Source organism: Sorex fumeus, unplaced genomic scaffold, assembly GCF_029834395.1.
Source record: "Sorex fumeus unplaced genomic scaffold, SorFum_2.1 ptg000131l, whole genome shotgun sequence".
Taxonomy (NCBI): Eukaryota; Metazoa; Chordata; class Mammalia; order Eulipotyphla; family Soricidae; genus Sorex; species Sorex fumeus.
In genome coordinates, this window is record NW_026606188.1 from 13,353,679 (window position 1) to 13,376,581 (window position 22,903).

At 41.3% G+C, this 22,903-nt stretch overlaps 1 non-coding gene across 1 annotated transcript; it reads left to right on the forward strand.

The window, feature by feature from the left end:
- The first annotated feature begins 7,493 nt into the window (after positions 1–7,493).
- Positions 7,494–7,656, forward strand: LOC130015824 (U1 spliceosomal RNA). Its single transcript, XR_008791152.1, has one exon. It is a non-coding gene; the product is annotated as a U1 spliceosomal RNA (small nuclear RNA).
- Positions 7,657–22,903: the final 15,247 nt, after the last annotated feature.

Consider the following 22,903-nt stretch of genomic DNA (forward strand, 5'->3'; position numbering starts at 1 on the left):
CATGCTAGTGTAGCCCAATGGCATCTGTTCGCTCCGGGAACATGAAGGGCCTCAAACCGATCGTTCATGATCTTGACGAAGAAGTCTGACCATCTGGTAGGTGGGCGGCCACGCGGTCTTTTGACATCCCGTGGAATCCAATCAGTAACAGCTCTAGTACAACGGTCGTCTTTAAATCTCATTACGTGACCAGCCCATCTGATTTTCGACACCTTGGCAAATGAGACAGCGTCCCTGATCCTTGATCGTCGACGGATGTCAGAACTCTGGATTCGTTCTCTCATTTGAGTGAAACGTGATATTCCAAGCATAGCCCTTTCTATTCTTCTTTGGGAGACCTGAATAGCATTCTCATCTTGTTTGCGTAGGGCCCAGGTCTCTGAGGCATATGTTAATGCAGGAAGAACAGTGGAATCAAAGAGATGTGCCCGGAGCCGGAGGTTCTTCGTCCTCTTAGCTATTTCTTCGACGTTCTTGAAGGCGTTCCAAGCCGCTCTCTTCCTACTGCGCAGCTCGGGTGCCAGGTCATTTGTCATGGTGACCTCTCGACCTAGGTAGACATAGCTGTTGCATTCGGAGATGGTCGTTCCATTGAGAGCGAATGGGGCGTCAGGAACAAGGCTGTTTCTCATAAACATTGTCTTCGTAAGATTCAGCTGTAGTCCTACCTTTCCACACTCACGGTCAAAGTCGGCCAGCATTTGTGCCGCTTGGCTGATGTTTGGTGTTATTAAAACAATGTCATCAGCAAAGCGGAGGTGGTGTAATTGCCGACCATCTATCTTCACTCCCATTCCTTCCCATTTCAGTCGTCGCATGATGTTCTCGAGGGTGGCACTGAAGAGTTTCGGTGAAATGGTATCACCCTGCCGCACCCCTCTCTTGACATCAACAATCACTTCTTTGTAGAATGGTGAGATCCTGGTAGTGAATCCACAAAAGAGCTCACGGAGGATCCTGATGTATTGGGCTTGAATGCCCTGATTGGCTAGGGCTTCAATGACCGCTTCCGTCTCAACAGAATCAAAGGCCTTCTTTAAATCAATGAACGTTAAGTAGAGCGGCATCTTGAACTCCCGAGAAACCTCAATGAGCTTGGTTATCGTGTGGATATGGTCGATGGTGCTGAATCCTTTGCGGAACCCTGCTTGCTCGCATGGTTGTCCTTCATCTAATGTTCTGCCAATCCTATTCAGGATGACTCGAGTGAACAACTTGTAGATGACAGACAATAGACAGATCGGGCGATAGTTGCCAATGTCATGGATGTCTCCCTTCTTGAACAGTAGTACGGTCCTGCTGGTTTTCCAGTGGGATGGAACCTTGCATTCAGACAGGTAGTGAGTGAAGAGCCGAGCCAGTGTATTGATGAGTACTGACGGCAGGTTCTTCAGGTGTTCAGGTCTGACCTTGTCTGGGCCGGGTGCTGTTTGTTTCTTTACCAATGAAATGGCGTGTCGGATTTCGGAGGGGAGAACGTTGGGAACAACATACCCATCCTGTGGAATTTGGTATGTTGGCAAGTGGACATGGCTATCGAAGAGATTTGAGTAGAAGTCATGGATAATCTTCTCCATTGCCGTTCTGGAGGATGTGATGGATCCATCAGGACGTCGGAGGGCAGTCATCTTGGTCTTATAGTTGGCGAAGGACAGGCGGGCCTTATGAATACTTTTCCCGGCTTCTGCCGCATCTACCAGTACTTCTGCTCTTCTCTCTTTGAGGTCTTCCTTGATCGCATCTCTGCACTGCTTTGCAAGCTCGGACGTTAGCTTGCGGTTGCCTGAGGCATGCGCCAAACCACGCTGGCGAATTAGCTCAAGAGTTTTCGAAGATAGGCGACTTTTTGTGGCTATCTCTCTCTTGGCGTTCCTCGCACATTCATGGAGGTGCTGAACCAGTCGATCGTATTCCTCGTCAATGTTGTCAACAATGGCATCTTCCCATGTTGCCGCAATAGTACCAAAGAGTTCCCAGTTGGTGGTCATTCTGGGAGTTCTCTTTTTGAACTTTGTAGCCCTTTCTCCCCGCTCTGTGAAGTAGAGAATGATGTGAAATAAGAAATGGAGAGTGGAACTTCCACCTCAAAATCAGAAATTAAGCAAGCTGTGCCGGCTGATAACCTGTTCCCAGAAGTGAGTGATGGTTCGTCATGCATGTCTCCACAAATCCTTGATTGTGGAATCTCAGCTGATCAAAGCTGATTTTTCACTTGGCCTTTAGTTAGATCTTAGTGGATCATCTATTTCTTTTTGTTTTGGGGCCACACCTGGCTTGGTGCTCGGGGGTTGCTCCCTGAGGGACAGTCTATAATCCTCTGGGAGCAGCCCCTGAGCCCTGAGGTGGGTGTGGTCCCAAAGCAAAGAAATAGACAACTGACCCACTAAGATTTTTTTCCTTGCCTCTTAGATAAGATCTTTATTCAATATTTAGTAGTCAAATGAGTTGCATTTTGTACAACAAGTTTATGCATCCGGTGGTACTGGCTAAAACCTTAAAAGTGGTGTGAAAGTGACAGTATACTTGGTTGAGAAGGGCACTTATTTGGCTGACGTAGGTTCAATTCAGGCATCCCAAGCACTGCTAGGAGTAATTCCTAACTGCCAGGAATAACCCCTGAGCATCACTGATGATTAGTAATGAAGAGCATTTTTTTATGTGACTTTGGACATTTAAATTTATTCTTTGAGAAAATTTCTATTCATTTATCCTCCCCAATTTTTGATGGGGATGGGTATTTTTTTATTGTAAAATTCTACCAGTGCCTTGTAATCTTTGATATTAACTCCTTGCCACATGGGTGAATAATTTTTACCATTCCATGGTCTATGTTTTTATCTTAGTCACTGTTTCTTTGGAGGTGCAGAAGCTTCTTAGTTCAATATAGTCCCATTTATTTATCTTTGCTTCTATTTGTGTTATCAGGGGTGTTTTATCTTTGAAGGTGCCTTTAACTTCAATGTCATGGAGGGTTTTGTCGATATTTTCCTCCATGTACTATATGGATTCAGGTTTGATGTTGAGGTCTTTAATCCATTTTGACCTGACCTTTGGGCTGGAGCGATAGCACAGCAGGTAGGGCATTTGCCTTGCACGTGGCCAACATGGCCGACCCGAGTTCGATTCCTCCGCCCCTCTCGGAGAGCCCGGCAAGCTACCGAGAGTATTCGATATGCCAGACACAGTAACAACAAAGTCTCCAATGGAGACGTTACTGGGCCCGCTCGAGCAAATGGATGATCAACGGGAGGGTCTTTACCTTTACCTTTTACCTTTGTGCATAGCATTAGAGGTCTAAGTTCATTTTTACAAGTAGCCATTCAGTTTTCCTAGCACCACTTAAAGAAGGTTGATTTTTTTTTTCTTTTTTTGTAGGAGTACTGCTATTTATTCAGCCACTGACTTGCTGATTGAATTGTGCATGAACTCCACCTTACTTTTTTTTTCTTTTTCCATTTTTAATAATTTTATTTATTGAATCACCGTGAGAGCAGTTACAAAGTTTTTGGGTCTAAGTCTCAGTCATACAATGAAACACCCGTACCTTCACCAGTGCCCATTCTCCACCACCAAAAATCCCAGTATACCCCCATCCCACACCCTCCCCCTGCCTTGATTTCTACATTACTCTCTCTCTCTACTTTGATCACATTCACTATTTCAACATCAGACCCACCATTATTTAAGATTTTACCCCAACACTCAGATCTGCTGAAAAGGCAACAATAGACAATTTGTGTTCTATTGCTGGTTATGAATAACATATGATGTTGTGTGGCTGCAGTAGGGCCATGTGGTTTTGAAATTCTCAAATTTTAACACTTAAATCTGGAGGGATTTCTGCCAAAAGCCACTGGGTTTAGAGATCTGCTCCTGAGTCTCTGGGATCATGGACATTGAGCAACTTGATGAGGAGCCAAAGAGGCCATTCGTGGGCGATAATTTGGGGTCTCGTTAGGGTGGGGAGGACAGGCCCGGCTCCACCTCCCCACCCCATCCCGTGAGACCCAACAAGTTTCGTCACTGCGGACCCAAGCCTGACTGTCCAATGGCCTCTGGAGGATGACAGCCACCAAGTTGCCAAGAGGGAGCAGGCAGAGGGACAGCACCCATTCCCCCCTGAGGTGGCCCGGCGACAGTAACCTACTGCGGGGTCCGGACACATTTCTGACAAAAGCCGCTGAGTTTCGAGATTTGCTTCTGAGTCTCTGGGATCAAGGCCGTTGAGCAGCTTGATGAGGAGCCAGAGAGGCCGTTTGTGGGCAATGACTTGGGGTCTCGTTAGGGTGGGGAGGACAGGCCCGGCTCCACCTCCCCCCTCCCATCCCGTGAGACCCAACAAGTTTTGTCACTGCGGACCCAAGCCTGACTGTCCAATGGCCTCTGGAGGATGACAGCCACCAAGTCGCCAAGAGGGAGCAGGCGGAGGGACAACACCCTTTCCTCCCTGGGGTGGCCCAGCGACAGTAACGTACTGTGGAGACCGGATGCATTTCTGCCAAACGCCACTGGGTTTTGAGATTTGTTTCTGAGTCTCTGGGATCATGGCCGTTAAGCAGCTTGATCAGAAGCCAGAGAGGACATTCGTGGGCGATGACTTGGGGTCTCGTTGGGGTGGGGAGGACAAGCCCAGCTCCACCCTCATCCCGTGAGGCCCTGCGTGTCTCGTCACTGGGGCCCCAAATGTGACTCTCCAGTGGCCTCAGATGGATGGTGGCCACTGGGCTGCCAGGGGCAATAGGCCAAGGCATGAAACCTATTCCCACCTGGGTTGGCCCAGCACCGGTAGCCTACTGCAGAGACCAGACGCATTTCTACCTAAAGCCACTGGATTCTGAGATTAATTTCTGAGTCTCTGGGATCATGGCCATTAAGCAGTTCAATCAGGAACCAAAGAGGCCTTGCTTCCAATTATATAGCTGAGCCGGAGGTGGTTTGTGGGTGTGTTTCCCACATACCTAACTTTTGGCCGTTTATTTTCTTGGTAAACTTTGCCCCAAGTTTTTGGGGTCTGGCCAAAGGCACAGCAGCAATTTTGGGGTATCTGGAAGTCTGAAGGCGCCATGAGGCTGCTGATGCACTCGCCTCACAGGTACAGATTGACCTGCTGGCGGCACCATACTCCCAGAAGGTTGATTATTAAAGTTTCTCTAGTGTTTTGCATACCATTTCTGGCCCAGTTTTTAAATATTTTGAGGTTTATTTTCTTGAAATTTGGGAGAAATATTAGTAGTGCTTTGGTTCCACTAGGGCCACCCTTGGCAGTGCTCAGAGGGTCATATTGTGCTAGAGTGGGAATATAGGCCCATAGTATTTGAAATCCAGGACTCCACTCTACTCCCCAGGAAAAGGGGTATGTCTGTCTTGTCAGGAGTTTTTCCTCTCCAAAGGAAGCATGTTGGGCCCAAACACTTTTCTTTAATGCTTCTAGAAAGCACAACTTTTAAGAAAGAAGCTTTAGTGATTTTTTTCTTGAGTACTTTTATTTTATTCATGAAGAAATTAAGGATCTACCAAATTATATGATTTCCTCAATTATATGATTTGCATACCACTGGCAAGTAATTAACTCTTCAGTAGATACTATGTGCCTGACATTGCTAAAATGATTTACACATATTTCTTTATTCTTATAAGGCACCTGTGATATAGGTACTTGGGACGTATCATTTGTTTAGGTTACAGTTACCAGTTACACAAATGGTCAAATGTTAATTGTTGTATAAAATATAAAAATGTTTTATATAGGTCATTTCCACAGTCAGTTAGCTTGACGTAAAGAAGATTGCCCAGATAATCTGTATGGATTTAACAGTAAACTCTTCTATGACTCTATGTGTGTGTAGATGGGGGGAAGCAGGGCAAGAAATTGCAGTTTAAGACTGTCTTGTGGATTCCAAATTGCTGAACCATCCCGGAGAATTGCGTAAATAAAAAGTCATATAAAAGCATGTTTTTTACACATTCTGTTTCTCTGATAAACTGATTATTTAGTAAGTCTGTGGATTGATATACTAATAATGTCCATTTTACAGGCATGGAAACAGGAAATTAGAAAGATAAATTAATTTGTCCAAAGTGAGAGAGAAAATAATAGCAAAGCATTCTGCTCCTGAAGCCTGGATATATTTGCTGCTTCTTCTGGGTGAAAAAGGAACAAAAATATATTGTTCAAAATCTAATACAGGGATTTTTTTTTTCTTACAGAAGCAGTTATGTATTAGCAGTAATAAATTGCTAATGATTCTGATTGTTTTGTTAATTGTTTCCCAATATAAACATTAGATACTTTGTCTTTACCTGCAGAGAAGGTCTTATTTGTGATTTCTAAAAGGCTATAAACAATGATTCACTAGCAGAAAAGTCACTGGATTATCGTTCATCTGATGTATTTAAAAGTAAGAACCGTTCTGCCAGTCATAAAGTTTGTGGTTATAACAAGTTGGGTAGTGAGATAAAATATGGTCTCCAATCTGAAACTCAAAACAAAGAGCTAATCTTGTGCTGAGAAGAAAATTCACACAATTCTGAATTCGGATTTTTTTACATTTCTTCTGTCATTGTCAACAATTTGTTAAACAAATATAATATATATACATAAATAAGAGATCTTTATAATAGGTAATTTTATAATTTAAATTAAGAAAAAGATAAACTTTCAAGAAATAAGATAAAATATGTATATATTAAAACTAGTCTATATTTTAAGTGGAATTAACTGACTGCCACTCCTTGAGATGTGAATGACAAGAGTTTCGAGGATTTTCAAATTTTTTGTGACCTTTGAATGAAAAAAATGATAGTTTAAACATTTTTTTGGAGATTATTTTTATAAATGGTTTAGACAAGCTTTATTCACAATTAGCAAAACCTTTTATCAATCCAAATGCCCTTCAATAGATAAGTAGCTAACCTTCTTTGAAGATTTGATAGAGCTAACACACTAGTGGACCCATCTGGACCCAGGATTTTATTCATGAAGAGACTTTTAATTACTGTTTCAATTTCCTTATTTTTAACTAGTGTGTCTAGGATTTCTGCTTTTCTGTTATTCAGTGTGCTTAGTATTGTTTTGTTTGCACCTATTTTTGCTTGGTACTATTTGGGTATTTTGAATCTGTGCAAAACTTTCCCCCCAGAGACTGGAAATGTTTTGAGCTCTTATCTCTTTAACCAGTTGTTCTTCCCTTTCTCTTTTTCCTCTCCTGTGTCCCCCAACTTAGAGATTACACTTTCTGCTTTTGTGCATTAAGTATCTTACCTTTTCCCCCATTTTAAAAATAGAACGTAAGGGTGAAATTGACTGCAACTCAATAATAATATAGAATTTTAACATCCACATTTACAATCATGAGCAAATCATCCAGACACTAAGGAAGCAGCCTTAAATGACAAGCTAGGTCATATGGTCCTAGGAATAGGACTGTTTACAGAACATCCTATCCCCAAGCAGAAGAACTTAACATTTTCCCATGTCACAGGGAACATTCTGTATACTGACCTGGCAGGGAGATGCCGTGATTGTGAAAGTGGTTTTCCCAGGGAGAGGCTTATACATTGCACTCCTCATATGCTGACCCTTGCGATTTCCCCAAATGTTGATAACTCAACTGCATATTTTGTTATAGTGGGGGACTATGTTTACACTCTCCCCTGAAAAAAATTAAAATGCAGGACTACATGGAGAAATAAGAAAAAGCTCCATTCCCACCACCCTCTTGGTGGTCTTCGCTTTTGGGTGGTCTTTTGCCTGATGCACCCCCTCAGCCAGGACCAAGGGGAGCTCCGTGCCCCACTGTGCAGCAATCAAGAACTGTTCTGCCACAGACGTGGCCACATCACAGCTGTCTTTTATCACCTTACAAACTCTTGGGGCTACTTGGAGCCAATGGGGCCTCACAGCTGTGCTAGCCCTACGACAGTCCCTGCCTGTCAGGAACAAGGACCTGGGCCCACTCTGACTCCCTGACTAGAAGATCTTCACAATGCAGTGGAGACACGGAATTTAAGGTTCCAAAAGATCTCAGTGTTGGACTCACCCATGTACCCGTCCAGTGGTAGGGTCCCTTCCCTGGGTGTGCATCTAACTGATACCCTGAGAACAGCTAGTTTTCATCCTTGGTTTGCGGGGACGAGAATTGAGGCACACCACACAAGCTCAAGGCCGGTTCTGCCTCCTTCTACTCACTCACCCAGGTACCCGGTTGGTAGCAGGGGACCCTTCCTGGGGCTCACGTCTAACTAGATCCCCTGAGAAGAGCCGGTTTTCACCCCTTGTCTGTGCAGGACGGGAATTGAGGCACACCTAGTGAGCCCAAAGCTGAGCCGGTCCACCTCCATCTACTCACTCATCCAGGTCTGTGGACTAGCATCTGGACTGGGCTTGGGCATGACCACCATTTAGGGGGCATGGCTTCCCCAAAAGTGGGCGTGGCCTTTTCCTGGGCAGGTGACCGCACACGCGGCTGAGGTTATATATCCCACTCCCAGCACACTGGACTTTCATACCAGTCTTTATCACCTAATTCTGTGGAAAAAATCCTGGCCATCTCAACTACAATACAACAATAATCCACTCGCCTACTCCAATTCTAACAAAAGACCAGTACACAAAAATGTTCTACAAGCTCAATACTAAAGAGCACCTCCTCCAAAGCTTCACTAGATGCCTGTCATAAGCCAAAGAATAATGCCTGAGAAGAAGGTCAGACTCTAGAAAGGGAGAAAGGTGACCACCATCAACCGACCTTATCCACAATCCTTTCCCATGATAAGAGAGAATAGTACTAGTGAATTTCAGGGTTTTATCACCAGATAACCAAAACAAAATGAAGAAACAGTGAAAATCTCCACTACAAGGAGAAGATGGAGAAAAAAGTCCTGAATCCTCAACTGTGGTAATCCACAAATATGCTCTCTCTGATAAAGAATTCCGAGACGAAATGCAGAGGATGTTCAAGGATCTACTCAAAGAATCAATGGAGGAGATATTCAGAAAGCTAAAGGAAGAAATGAGAGAAAGTAGAACCGATAGTCGAGAAAATATAGGAAGAAATAAGAGCAGAAATAAAAAAACTACAAAAAGAAGTGTCACAAATAAAGGATTTGGTAGATGAAATTAAAAACTCAGTACATTCCCTTAGCAGAAGGATGAATACAGCTGAAGACAAGATCAGTGAGCTTGAAGAAGAGCAACAGAAATCACATAGAGAACAAACAATGAGAAAAGACCTCAAAATAGCTCTAAGAAGAATCAGAGACCTAGGGGATGACGTGAAGAGGGACAACATTAGAATCATCGAAGTACCAGAAAGACAGGGAGGCAGCCCCAATGAAAAAGCCACAGTCAAAGAAATCATTGCTGAAAAGTTCCCAGAGTTGAAGAAGGCAGACATCCAGATCCAAGGAGTCAGAAGAGTGCCAGCTAAAAGAGACCCTAATAAAAACACTCCAAGGCATATCATAGTCAGAACGATGGATGCTGTGGACAGATACACAATACTACAAGAAACAAGGTCAAAGAAAGAAATCACATACAAAGGAGCACTCCTTAAATTTACAGCAGACCTATCAGAAGAAACCCTCCAAGCCCGAAGGCAATGGTGAGATACAGTGAAAAAACTCAATGAAATGAACTCTTTGCCAAGAATACTTTATCCAGCTAAATTCTCACTCAAACTCAATGGAACAATACACTGTTTTTTAGATAAACAGAAGCTCAGGAACTTCATAGACTCAAAAACAAATCTAAAAGAAGGATTAAAGGGGCTCCTTAAGATAAGAAGGAAAACACTTATGAACGAAACCAAACCCTACAGAAAGATGCCACAAAACCCCATGACAATAATCTCTTTCAATGTCAATGGTCTAAATGCACCAATCAAGAGACACAGAGTGGCAAAATGGATCCAGAAACTGAAACCAACTTTTTGCTGTCTAAAAGAACATCCGAACAATCAGAGCAAACACAGACTCAAAGTTAAAGGATGGAAAACAATCCTGCAAGCAAACAGCTCCCTCAAAAAAGCTGGGGTGGCCAAACTAGTATCTGACAACATAAATTTCAGGTTGAAAAATATTAGAATGGACAGTCAAGGCTGTTTTCTATTTATCAAGGGATACATAAAACAGGAAGAAATCACACTCTTAAATGTATAAGCACCTAATGAGGGACCAGCTAAATACTTAAAACAACTGCTAACCGATTTTATGAAGGACATTGCTAGCAACACAATAGTAGTTGGAGACGTCACATCACCTTATTACCTCTTGATAGGCCAACAAGAACAAAACTCACCAAGGAAACGTTGGCTTTGAAGGAAGAAATAGAAGAGAGAGGGCCAATAGACCTATTTAGGGCTTTACATCTCGAAAAGAAAGAATACACATTCTTCTCCAGTGCACATGGAACATTCTCCAAAATAGACCATGTGCTAGGCCACAAAAAATACCTCAATAGAATCAAGAAGATAGAAGTAGTATCAACAATCTTTTCAGACCACGGTGCACTAAATATCAAAGCAAATCACACAAAGGCATCGAAAAACAAATCAAACACCTGGAAATTAAACAACTCAATGTTGAACAATCAGTGGGTCAGGAGGGAAGTCAAAGACGAAATCAAAGGATACCTGGAAACAAACTAGAATGAACATACAGGCTACCAAAACCTGTGGGACTCAGCTAAAGCCATGCTAAGATGAAAATTTATAGCGTTGCAAGCATTCCTAAGGAAAGAAGAAAGGGCCTACATAGATACCTAACCACGCAGCTTAAGATCTTAGAAAAAAACCAACAAAAGGAACTTAAGCCCGGTCGAAGGAAAGAAATAATAAAACTTAGAGCATAAATTAATGACATGAAAACCAAAAAAACAATCTGAAAGGTGAATGGAACCAAGAGCTGGTTCTTTGAGAAAATAAATAAGATTGATAAACCACTAGCAAGACTCACAAAGAAAGAAAGAAAGAGAGAGAGCCCTAATAAACTGAATCAGAAATGAAAAGGGGGACATTACAACAGAAACCAATACTAATCTGAGCATTTGTATGCCATAAAACAAGAGAAACTAGAAGAAATGGAAAAATTCCTGGGTTCCTATAATCTCTCAAGACTGAATCGGGAAGACTTGGGATACCTGAATAGACTCATTCATATCAAGGAAATTGAAGGGGTAATCAAGAGTCTTCCCAAAAACAAAAGTCCAGGCCCATACGGGTTCAGTACTGAATTATTCCGAACATTCAAAGAAGACCTTTTGCCAATTCTCCTCAAGCTTTTCCAGGAAATTGAAAAAACAGGAACTCTCCTAAACAGCTTCTATGAGGCACATATCTCCTTAATACCTAAAGCAAACAAAGAAACCATCAACAAAGAAAACGATAGGCCAATATCTTTGATGAATACAGATGCAAAGATACTCAACAAAATATTAGCAAATAGAATCCTACAACTCATCAAAAAGATCATACACCAAGACCAAGTGGGATTCATCCTGGGGATGCAAGGATGGTTTAACATTCAGAAACAATCAACATAATCCATCACATCAACAAAAGTAAAGATAAAAACCATATGATCATATCAATAGATGCAGAGAAAGCTTTTGACAAGATCCAGCACCCGTTTATGATGAAAACTCTCACCAAAATGGGTTTTGGAGAAACTCTCCTCAAGACAAGTCAAAGCCATCTACAACAAACCCATGACAAACATTAAATCCTCAGTGGGGAAAAACTAAGGGCCTTTCCTCCAAGATCAGGGACAAGACAAGGATGCCACTATAACCACTTCTATTTAACATAGTACTGGAAGTACTTCCAATAGTGATTAGGGAAGAAAATGACATTAAAGATATCCAGATAGGAAAGGAAGAAATCAAGCTCTCACTATTCTCAGATGTTATGATACTATATCTCGAGAATCCTATTCTGTACCAAGAACCGCCTAGATACAATAATCTTGTACAGTAAAGTTGCAGACTATAAAATCACTGCACAAAAATCCATGGCCTTCCTATGCAAATAATGAGAGAGAGGAAAGCAACATGAAAAAATAATCCCGTTCACAATTGTGCCCCAGAAAATCAAATACCTTGGAATCAGCCTAACTAAAGAGGTAAAGGATCTCTACAATGAAAACTACAAAACACTACTCCATGAAATAAAAGAGGACACGAGGAAATGGAAACATATCCCCTGCTCATGGATAGGAAGAATCAACATTGTCAAAATGGCAATACTCCCGAAAGCATTATACAGATTCAACGCAATCCCTATAAGGATACCCAGGAAATTCTTCAAAGAAATAGATCAAGCACTCCTGAAATTCATATGGAACAACAAACGCCCATGAATAGCTAAAGCAATTCTTGGGGAAAAGACGTAGGGAGGCATTTCCCTCCCCAACCTCAAACTACTACAAAGCGGTAATAATTGAAACAGCATGGTACTGGAAAAAAGGCAGGGCCACAGACCAATGGAACAGGGTGGAATATCCATGCATACAACCCCAAATGTATGAATATCTTATCTTTGATAAGGTAGCAAGAAATGTGAAGTGGAACAAGGAAAGCCTCTTCAACAAATGGTGCTGGCATAACTGGACAACCACATGCAAAAAAGTGGGCTTAGACCTCGACCTAACACCATGCACAAAAGTCAGATCAAAATGGATTAAAGATCTCAACATCAGGCCAAAATCAATAAGATAACATTGAAGACAAGGTCATCAAAACCTTCCACGATATTGAGGCTAATAGTATCTTCAAAGACGACACTCCACTGACCAACCAAGAGAAAACAGAGATAAACAAATGGAACTATCTTAAATTAAGAAACTACCTCACCTCAAAAGATACAATAACCAGAATACAAAGACAACCTACAGAAAGGGAAAGGATATTTACCCAATACCCATCTGATCAAGGGTTGATATCAAGGACATAAAAAGCACTGGTTGAACTACAAGAAGAAAACATCTAACCCCATAAAAAATGGGGTGATGAAATGAACAGAAACTTTCCCAAAGAAGAAATCCGAATGGCTAAAAGGCACATGAGAAAATGCTCTGCATCACTATTCATCAGGGAGATGCAGATCATGCAGATCAAAATGACAATGAGATATCATCTCACACCAGAGAGACTGGCTCACATCCAAAAGAACAAAAGCAACCAGTGTTGGCATGGATGTGATGAGAAAGGGACTTTCCTTTAGTGCTGGTGGGAATGCCAACTGGTTCAGAGCTTTTGGAAAACAGTATGGACGATTCTCAAAAAATTAGAAATTGAGCTTCCATTTGACCCAGCAATACCACTCCTGCGAATATATCCTGGAGAGGCAAAAAAGTACAGTCAAAATGATATCTGCACTTCTATGTTCATTGCTGCACTATTCACAATCCAAAATCTGGAAAAAAAAAAAAACCCAGTGCCCGAGAACAGACGACTGGTTAAAAAAACATCTACACAATGGAGTACTATGCAGCTGTTGGAAAAGATGAAGTCACGAAATTTACATACAAGTGGTACTACATGGAAAGTATCAAGCTAAGTGAAATGAGACAGAAAGAGAGAGACAGACATCAAAGATTGCATTTATCTGGGTAATATAAAGTAACAAATTGGGAGACTAACAGCCAAGAATAGCCAAGATAAGTACCAGGAGGTTCACTTCATGGCTTGGAGGCCAGACGCACATACTGGGGGAAAAGGACACTCAGATAGCGAAGGGAGTACCAAATAAAGAGTGTTGGGAGGGTCCTCCCAGGATGAGAGATGCATGCGGAAAGTAGACTATAGACCAAACATGATTGCCATTCAATGCCTCTTTTGCAAACCACAGCACCCAAAAGGAGAGAGAGAACAAAAGGGAATGCCCTGCCACGGGGAGAGGTGGGATGGGGAGGTGGGGGTAGGAGGGATTCCGGGAACCTTGGAGGTGGGGAATGGGCACTGGTGGAGGGATGGATACTCAATCATTGTATGACTGAAACCCAAGCACAAAAATTTATAAGTCTGCAACTGTACCTCATGGTGTTTCACTAATAAAAAATAAAAAAATAAAAACAAAAAAATGAAAGATCTCAGTGTTGACGATGACAAATATTTGGTTTTTAGGATTTTTTTGTTTGACTTTTGAGGTCACACCCAGCAATGCTCAGGGCTTACTCCTGGCTCAGTACTCAGGAATCAGTCCTGGTGGTGCTCAGGGGACCTTGTGGCATAACAGGGATAGAACTGAGGGCTGCCAAGCACAAGGCAAATGCCTTATCTGCTGTACTATCGCTCAGGCCTACACATAGGTTTTTATGCTTTTGTTGCTTTCCGTCTCCTCAGCCACAGAAGAAAAAAGGTGGAAAATCTCGCTTCTAGGACAGTTCCAGGAACTGATCTGTATGATTGGGTATAAGATTCAACTAACTCTTTTTCAGAGAACACTTGAATCTTCGAAAAGTGCAACGGATTTTGATGTAAGGAGTAAGCAAACCAAATTCTTCAGTATAGTCAGCAGCCAGGATATGTTAAAAAAAAAAAAATGCGAAAACAAAAAAAAATTTAGCTGCCAGGCAGACAGAAGTCCAGATTAAGTCCCCAAGTACATCAAAACACTGGATCCTCGCTGAGGAGGATTTCAAAGCAACACTACATAATGACACTGGAAATTAAGAAAGTGCTGGAAGAGAAATTCTAGCAGCTTAAAGAAAAATTGACCCAGAACAATAAAGAATTAATATAAATGGAATTAAAGTGGTTAAAGAATGCAATAACAAGTCCCAATAACATGAGTCTAAATGTTGAAAACCACTATCAGGAAACTTAAAGATAAAACAAAACTTATCAACAAAAATGAAAATGTAAAATAATATTAAACACTGCTTTACATATTTTGATGTTCAATCATTTGGTACTTATCTAGTAATAAGTATTAAATCCTTTTACTGTACTAAGTCCTTCATTATAATGTTCATATCTTTTCAAATAACATTTTTAAAAGACTTAAGTGTATTTATCTGAAATAAGTTTGGTTGACCTATGACTTTTAGGCTACATTTGCTCCTATAATTGTCCTATACTTTTACTTTTAGCCTGTATTTATCTCTTGAGCTAATCTAGGCTTCCTGTAGCCACAAAAATGTTGTGGGATTTATTATTTAATACTTTTACATGCTCTACACCATTTCTTCAGTTCATTCATATTTAAAGTGATTATTGGAATATAATTTTAATTAACATTTTATTAGTATTATTCGGAAGTGTTCTGCGGTTTTTTTTTAATTTTTGTTTCTTTCTCTTTTTCTTTTATGTGTTGTCATCATTCTTTGGTGTCATGTGTTTTCAATTTTGGTGGTTTCTTTTATGGCTTTTTCTTTACTAGTTATTGTGAGATTTACCTATAAAGTTCTGTATTTACAGTGTGTTTGGTGTTCTTTAGAGCCCATCACATTCTAGTGGTCCACATTTTTACTCTTCTTATTTCCAACCTCTTATCTTAGGTGTGTAAATTGTGTTGTGCTGCTTGTAAGGTGGGATTTCTTTTCCTTTCATAGTAGTTCCTTTGATATTTATTAAATGACCAATTTAATGGTGATAAATAGCTTTAATTTTTTTATATTTTTTTCTATTCCCCCTTCAATTCTAAATGATAGTCCACCAGGTTGTTCTCAAATGAAAAGTATTTTCTTTCTCCAATTTAAATATATCATGCCAGTCTAATCTGGCCTGCAAATTCTATGCTTAGAAATTCACAGATAATCTTATAGAGGTTCCCCTGTATGTGGTTTATTTTTATCTAGATGCTTTTAAGGTAAAGGTAAAGGCCCTCCCGTTGATCGTCGATTTGCTCAAGCGGGCCCAGTAACGTCTCCATTGGAGACTTTGTTGTTACTGTGTCTGGCATATCGAATACTCTCGGTAGCTTGCCGGGCTCTCCGAAAAGGTAAAGGCCCTCCCGTTGATCGTCGATTTGCTCGAGCGGGCCCAGTAACGTCTCCATTGGAGACTTTGTTGTTACTGTGTCTGGCATATCGAACACTCTCGGTAGCTTGCCGGGCTCTCCGAGAGGGGCGGAGGAATCGAACTCGGGTCGGCCATGTTGGCCGCTTGTAAGGCGGATGCCCTACCCGCTGTGCTATCGCTCCAGCCACTAGATGCTTTTAGTATTCTTTTTTATCTTTAGTTGTTATCATTGTAAAATGAGTATTTATTGGCATATGTGTTAGAGAATTTTTTTAAAATCTGGATATCTGTAACTTTTCCCACATTAGGGAAAACATTTTTTTTAGCACTAGCCTCTTGAAATAACATTTCTCCACCGCCACCCCACTGCCTCCTCTCTCTCTCTCTCTCTCTCTCTCTCTCTCTCTCTCTCTCTCTCTCTCTCTCTCTCCCTCCCTCCCTGTCCTTTTGGAATCTCTAAAAGAGGTGTTTTCCTCCTCTTGATGGTATCCCAGAAGACACACTAGTTTTTCATTTATTTATTTATTTAATTTTTTATTTTTGGGCTACATCTGGGGATACTCAGATTATTCCTGGGTCTGCATTCAAGGATCACTCCTGGCAAGGTTCTGGGTACCATATAGATGTCTAGGGATTGAGCCTGGGTCACTGTGTACAAGACAAGCACCCTACCCACTGTATTATCTCTTCAGAACCTGTTTAATTTTTTTAATAGATATTCTTCACTGTCTTGTGTTTGGCTTACTGATTATGGAGCTGCTACTTGTTGTCTACTGTTGAATCTCTCTATTATATTTTAGTTCATCTATGTATTTTTAGTTTATCATTATTTCTAATATTTCTGTTTGAAAATTTTTATATTTTCTAACTTTATAGTTCTCACTTTCATATTTTTATATTTTAATAAGTATCATTAAGGCTGTCACTTATTTTTTATTATTTTTTTATTTTATAAGTTAGTTCACAATATTTGGTTAATTTAATATTCAAACACCAATTCCACCAACATTACACCTTCCCACCACCAAATTTGTGCTGTTTCCATCCTGAGCCCCAATCCCTGTCCCAAAACATAACCGAAATAATACATATATATATTGTATTGTCTATTATGAAGAACTGCTGAACATGCTTACAAAAAAGTGTTCATAATGGAAATAGTGTGAAGATTGTTCTATTTTGGCAGGAGACATTATGACATTGTATAGGATATCACTAACATGTTGTTAAAGGTTAGGTGATGTGAGCATTGGCATATATATCTGAAAATATGAATATATGTATATATATTTCACTCTGTGATTTTCTGCCTACTATCTGAACCCCATAAAATATGGTGTGGTAGTTTTGGAGAATGGGTAGGGAGTGTCTTATGATGTGTCCAGGAATATGTTCACTCGTATGTGAGGCTTGGCCTGAGCATGTGGGGAGTGGCCTTGAGTGTGGTGGCGGTTGGGTGGTGGAGGTGTTTGGCTGCCAGAGCTGGGTCCCTTGCGGCGGGGAGGGCTCTCACCTGTCCCCGTCAGGGGAGTCCAGGGTAAAGAAGCCTGGCGTGGATTTCAGTGGCATGGCTATGGGGACCTCATGTTATGCTCCCTTCCAGGAGAAGCAGCCATGTGATCTGAAGGATGTCACTTTAAACTATTTTTCAGATATGTTATCTAGTTCTGCTGCATTTGTTTCCCCCTAGAATTTTGTTTTGTTTCATCATTTATGGTTTACTCCTATTTGTGGCAATATTCTGTCCATTAATTTATTTGAACATATTAATTTCTATTGTTTAAGCTAGTAAAAATAACAGGTCAAGAAATATTTTTACTAATTTAAACAATAGAAATTAACACGTTCAAATAAATTAATGGAAAAATAATGCCACAAGTAGATAAACAAAAAAGGAGTATACCATAAATGAACTTATATTACTATTACACATATAGGATATTAACCTTAAGATTTTTGTCCACAATACTGACATATGCGTTGCTTTATAAACTGATGCCTCTTTGACTATTTGAACGACTACAATTCTTCCTGAACAGGTTCTGTTGGTGCTCAAGACAAGGGGAAGACCTAAAACTCACCCTTTCCTGTAGGACATCTACTAGTCAGGTCTTTGTCAAGAGCCATGGCTAACGCCTCTGCCAAGGTCCAGCTCTCCAGCTCTCCATCCTGCTTTCACACAACAGATGTGGAAGAGGCAGACTGGTCTGAGATCTGGACTAGCATCACATCCAGGCTCCGTCCCAGACAGTCACATGTTGGTGGGTCGTGATTTCCCTGGGGATCCCTGGGTACCATACATTGCCTTCTTTACAGGCCTCACCCGATCCTTTCTGGGCATTGTGGCACCAGGATGAAGCTCAGATCACCCGGGTCTGCTCCCAACAACTTTCATGATCCGAGCTATCCTCACAGGTGTGCACTCCTGCCACCATGGCAGCGGTACTTTGAGCTCACACAGGGAATCAAACATCCTAGAGGCAAGCGTGAATTCTACCACTGAAGTACCCATGCAAACATCCTAGGCGAATATGATCTCAAGGTGTTACAGATAGGGGTGAGGAGAGTGTTTTGCAAATCATAGAAATCCATTTGTTGTAAGAGAGAAGCCTCTCTTGAGTGAAGAGTGAGCTTGGAAGGTCACAGGTAAATCTTCATCTCTTATCAAACCAGCCTGCACCAAAAGCTCAAACTCCAGCCTGTCCCCGCCTGGGATAGAGAGGCATAGACTCCAGTTCTGTGCTAGTCATCATAAGGATTATTCAACAACACCCACAAGGGCAGGGGTACTAGGTGTATCCCATCGCATTGGTTCCTTGGTTGACTTCTGGCAGAATGACAGACAATGCCCATCCATGTCAGCCCCCTGCCCACCATACCCTGTTGCTCCCCAGAGGAAGCCTCATTTAATCCACATTTGGCTGGGTGCACTTCACAGCTAATACACGAAGCCTCCATATTACAGTTTTGTCCCTTTTTCACTGGGCCCTGGGGTCCCAGTGACCTTGTGCCTGAGATTCTGTTCCCGTTAGGGTGGAGAAACAGCACAGAAAGTGAGGCGCTTGACTTTCATAGACAGACCCCGGATTCACCCTCTGACTCTGCATATGATTCTCCTGCATCACCAGGAGTGACCCCTCAGCAGAGAGCCAAGAGTAAGCCCCAGGCACCACTGGGTATTACCTTATGCTTAGATCATATACTTAAACTTATACCTCCCCACAAAAACGTTTGCTTCTTCTTTCTTATCTTTTCCTGAACTTTTCTTGTGAAAATGTTGATCCCCCTTGTGGAGTTCTTTTCTAGAACTGCTGTTACTTTTTAATCTATGCTATTTTGGGGTATATTGGGGAGTTAGTGAACCCAGCACCAGTACTTTTCTGCCATCTTTGAAAATCTCAAAGTTTGTATTTAAAGAAAGTTGTATATAGGGTAACAACTCATATAAGAGCCGCACAACAAGAACTTTCCTTACCTGTGGTGAAAGTTGGACGAAGAGCTCAAGAGAAGAGTTTGCAATATATCCTTGCTTCCTACTAGCTATCAGCCCAGGTCAGCTCCAAGAAGCAGGCATGTTGGCTGCTTCCTCCTCCACTGTTCGCCTGGAGGACAAGGTGGTACAGGGAGTTTAATACTTTCCCTCCACATTCTGGGCAGAGAACTGGCACAGGACTCTCCTGTACAAAATTTAAATGGCAAAGGAATATTGGTCTGCTGGTGGAACCAAACTGAGGGGCAGACGGACAGAAATCTCAGTTTTCCTGCTTTTAGGGCAGAGCAGGAAGGCTGACCGTGTGCAGCTGTGGACCAGTGGGTAAAGGTGCATTGGATCCTATTCCAAAGGGCTGCCTAGAGGCCCAAGTTCTTTCTAATAAAGAAGCTCTGATAAGCTACAGAGGAGAAATCATAATAGTGAATCTTTTACCTGCAAGGACCAGCTTCAAAGGGCTCAGGAAGTAAAACTATAACCCTCACCCCCACCTTGCCTCCAGCAATACCTTCTGGGCTATGTATAAAATAATGGCCCTTGTACAAGGCCACACAGCTAAATGCAGTCACAGGCTGTAGTAAGAGTCGATGTACACAAAGATTGAGGGAAGGGAGAAGCCAACCATGATTTCATCCTCTTTGCTCTTGAGTGTTTGTCCAAGCTTTATAAGGAGAAATGGCTCACGCTTAAATCAAATTTATCATTTTGATGATTACAGTTGACTGAGCTAATAGTTAATGAATCAAGATGGCTAAAATTTTCATAATGAGGATTTTTTTTCCGGAGGAAGACTTTTTAAATTTCTGGGGTTTTTGATTTGGAGCCGTACTCAATGATCTCAGGGGTTACTGCTGGATCTGCATTCCGGAATCAGTCTGTGCAGTGTTCTGGGGACTATATGGGATGCCGGGTATTGAATCCAGGTCAGCTGCATGCAAGGTAAGTGCCCCCTATGCACTGTTCTATCTCTCCAGCCCCATAATTAAAAAAATATTATCTTTAATTTTTTGGTTTTCAATACTATTTATAGTTTCTCGTGGTCATAATTCCAACACCATATCCATCACCAGTGTAATGACCTAAGACTGACCTGGAAATTCACATGATTTCTTGTTGCTTTTCTAAAGAAGGAACTGGCTCCACAAAATGAATTTAAATAGAAACAGAATTTATTGTTTGAACACAATGAGACTTGTATCTGCCTGCTCGGTGTAATGGTTATGTGAGTTGCAGCCTTTCTATGAAGTTTAGCACATTCACTGCACCATCATTTGGGAGTCATCTTCTCTAGAAAACAAAACAATTTTCTTCTTTGAGGGAACTTTGCAGGTTTGGGTGCTTAAAACTGCAAACATGGGCGTCTGTTTCTTTCTTTGAAATTACTCAACATTTTGTGAGTGTGGCTCTGTTTTCATTATAAAATAGACAAACGTGAGCCAACAACTTATCCTTATCTAGCCCTCTGCTTCCACAAATCATTGGTCTTCACAAATTCTTCAGTGCCCATACTTTGCAACCTCTGAATCATTTTAAATCTCTTGATTTCAATTTTTATTTCAGTATTCAACTCTGAGGTCAGTACTGCTCTTCTCTGAAGAACTAGCACCACAGTGGATCTTAACAGAAACTTTTAATTCTCTTCAGTGATGAGTTAAGAGACTGGTAATTTGGGGTAATTTTTTTTAAGTCAACACATGAAACACATTTTGGAGAATATTGTAGTGGATATATTCAAGCACAGAAGACTATAATGAGAAGAATTCTACTCTTTAAAACTGTAACCAAACAAAAATTATACAAATAAACTTCACTTGCAGGCATACATTAGATACTTGATTGAGTCTCAACTCACCTAAAATATGCTCATTTGCTCTCCTTTTCTTTCTCTCCTCTCTTATTCCTATTTAAATAAGTCAGGATGACACCCTCTAACTTTTAAATTCACAAAGTGAGATAATTGTCAAATGTGTGAATACAATAAGCCATCAGAGGGTAGTTAGACCCGTGATCCTGAATTTTCAATGCGCACTGACTTAAATATCTTGGCACTCTCACCTTCATGAAAGACACAGAAAAAATATAAAGAAAAAATAAATCCTAAATTCCATAGAAAACAAACTCCATTTCCATCAAATCAAGAAGCAAATGAAAGCCATTGTAGAGGGTTATATATTTGGAAAAGCTTCTTTGCATTTCAATAGCATGCCACCCACAAATACAGCTAGCAACACTGAATTTAGGTTAAAGAATAAGATGCAACAGCTAACAGAGGGTACAAATTATGGAATATGAATGCATTAGATTACAGTTACATTCTCTGCATGTTTTGAGAAGAGAGCACAAAGGTATAGGTAAGAATGGCAGCACTCAGGGCCATGTATATGTTGACACCCATTCATTCCTTTGGAATTTTCCCAAATTATCTTCTTTTTGACAAAACGATGTTGCTCTTTATATGTGTGCTCCTTGCTCCTCCTGACATCTCCCTGTCGGCAATCACTGTCATAGAATATTATGTTTTTCTCCCTCAATTCAAGTCCAGTCAAAGACAGGATGGAAATAAATGACATATCCATTCAAGACAGAAATTTCTGATTTTCTGGCTGATGGCAAGGTAAGAATACATGTGACCTTAAAAAATGACCCTCTACATTTGGCCAGATATTCTCACTTCTATTTATTTTTTGTTTTCCCAGGTTTTTCATTCTATGACATGAACCGCCATGAGAAAGCTGTAATCACCACAAAGAAACCAAAACAAGTCAATCATTATTATGCCCTTGGTCAACCAGGAATCCCCTTGACAGCACTTCGTTTAATGTCAAGTGGTACAAGAGCTCCACACTGTCGACTCAGGAGCTCTGGGGTACAGGGCCTCCAATTGAGTGAGTCATCACCCTCGCCTCTGCCCCTTCCCTGGGCCAACGAAGCAGTACTGTCAGAGGTTTCTGGACACAGGCGGACCTGTGGATCTCCTGAGACATAGACATGCTCATTGCATCCCAGGTAAAGGTGGGAGATTAACTAGAGGCATGAGGGGAATATCTCTGAAGGCCGTGCTCCTCTCCACCCCCTCCTGTAAGAAGCCCTTCCTGTGTCTTCTATGATTCCTAGCAGAGAAGAGACCTAAGCAGATATCTGCTACTGTCCAGCTCTCCCCTGCCCCCACCCCCCGCCCCTCAGTTCCTCCCGTCCTCAATTCCATTCAGGCAACACGTTTATTGAGGTACAGTTGTACATGGTAAAATTCACTGATTCTACGTGCACAGACATAAACACAGTTGTGTGATCAGCATAGTAACAGATGGAGACTTGTGACCCTCCTCCTCCACAGAAACTTCCTGTTCATCTGTGATCGTTTCACCCTGCATCCTCACCACCTTATTAACTAGAGTATTCATGCTGCTCAGAAATCTTTGTGACTTTCATAACCTTAAAGTTTTACCTTCTGACCT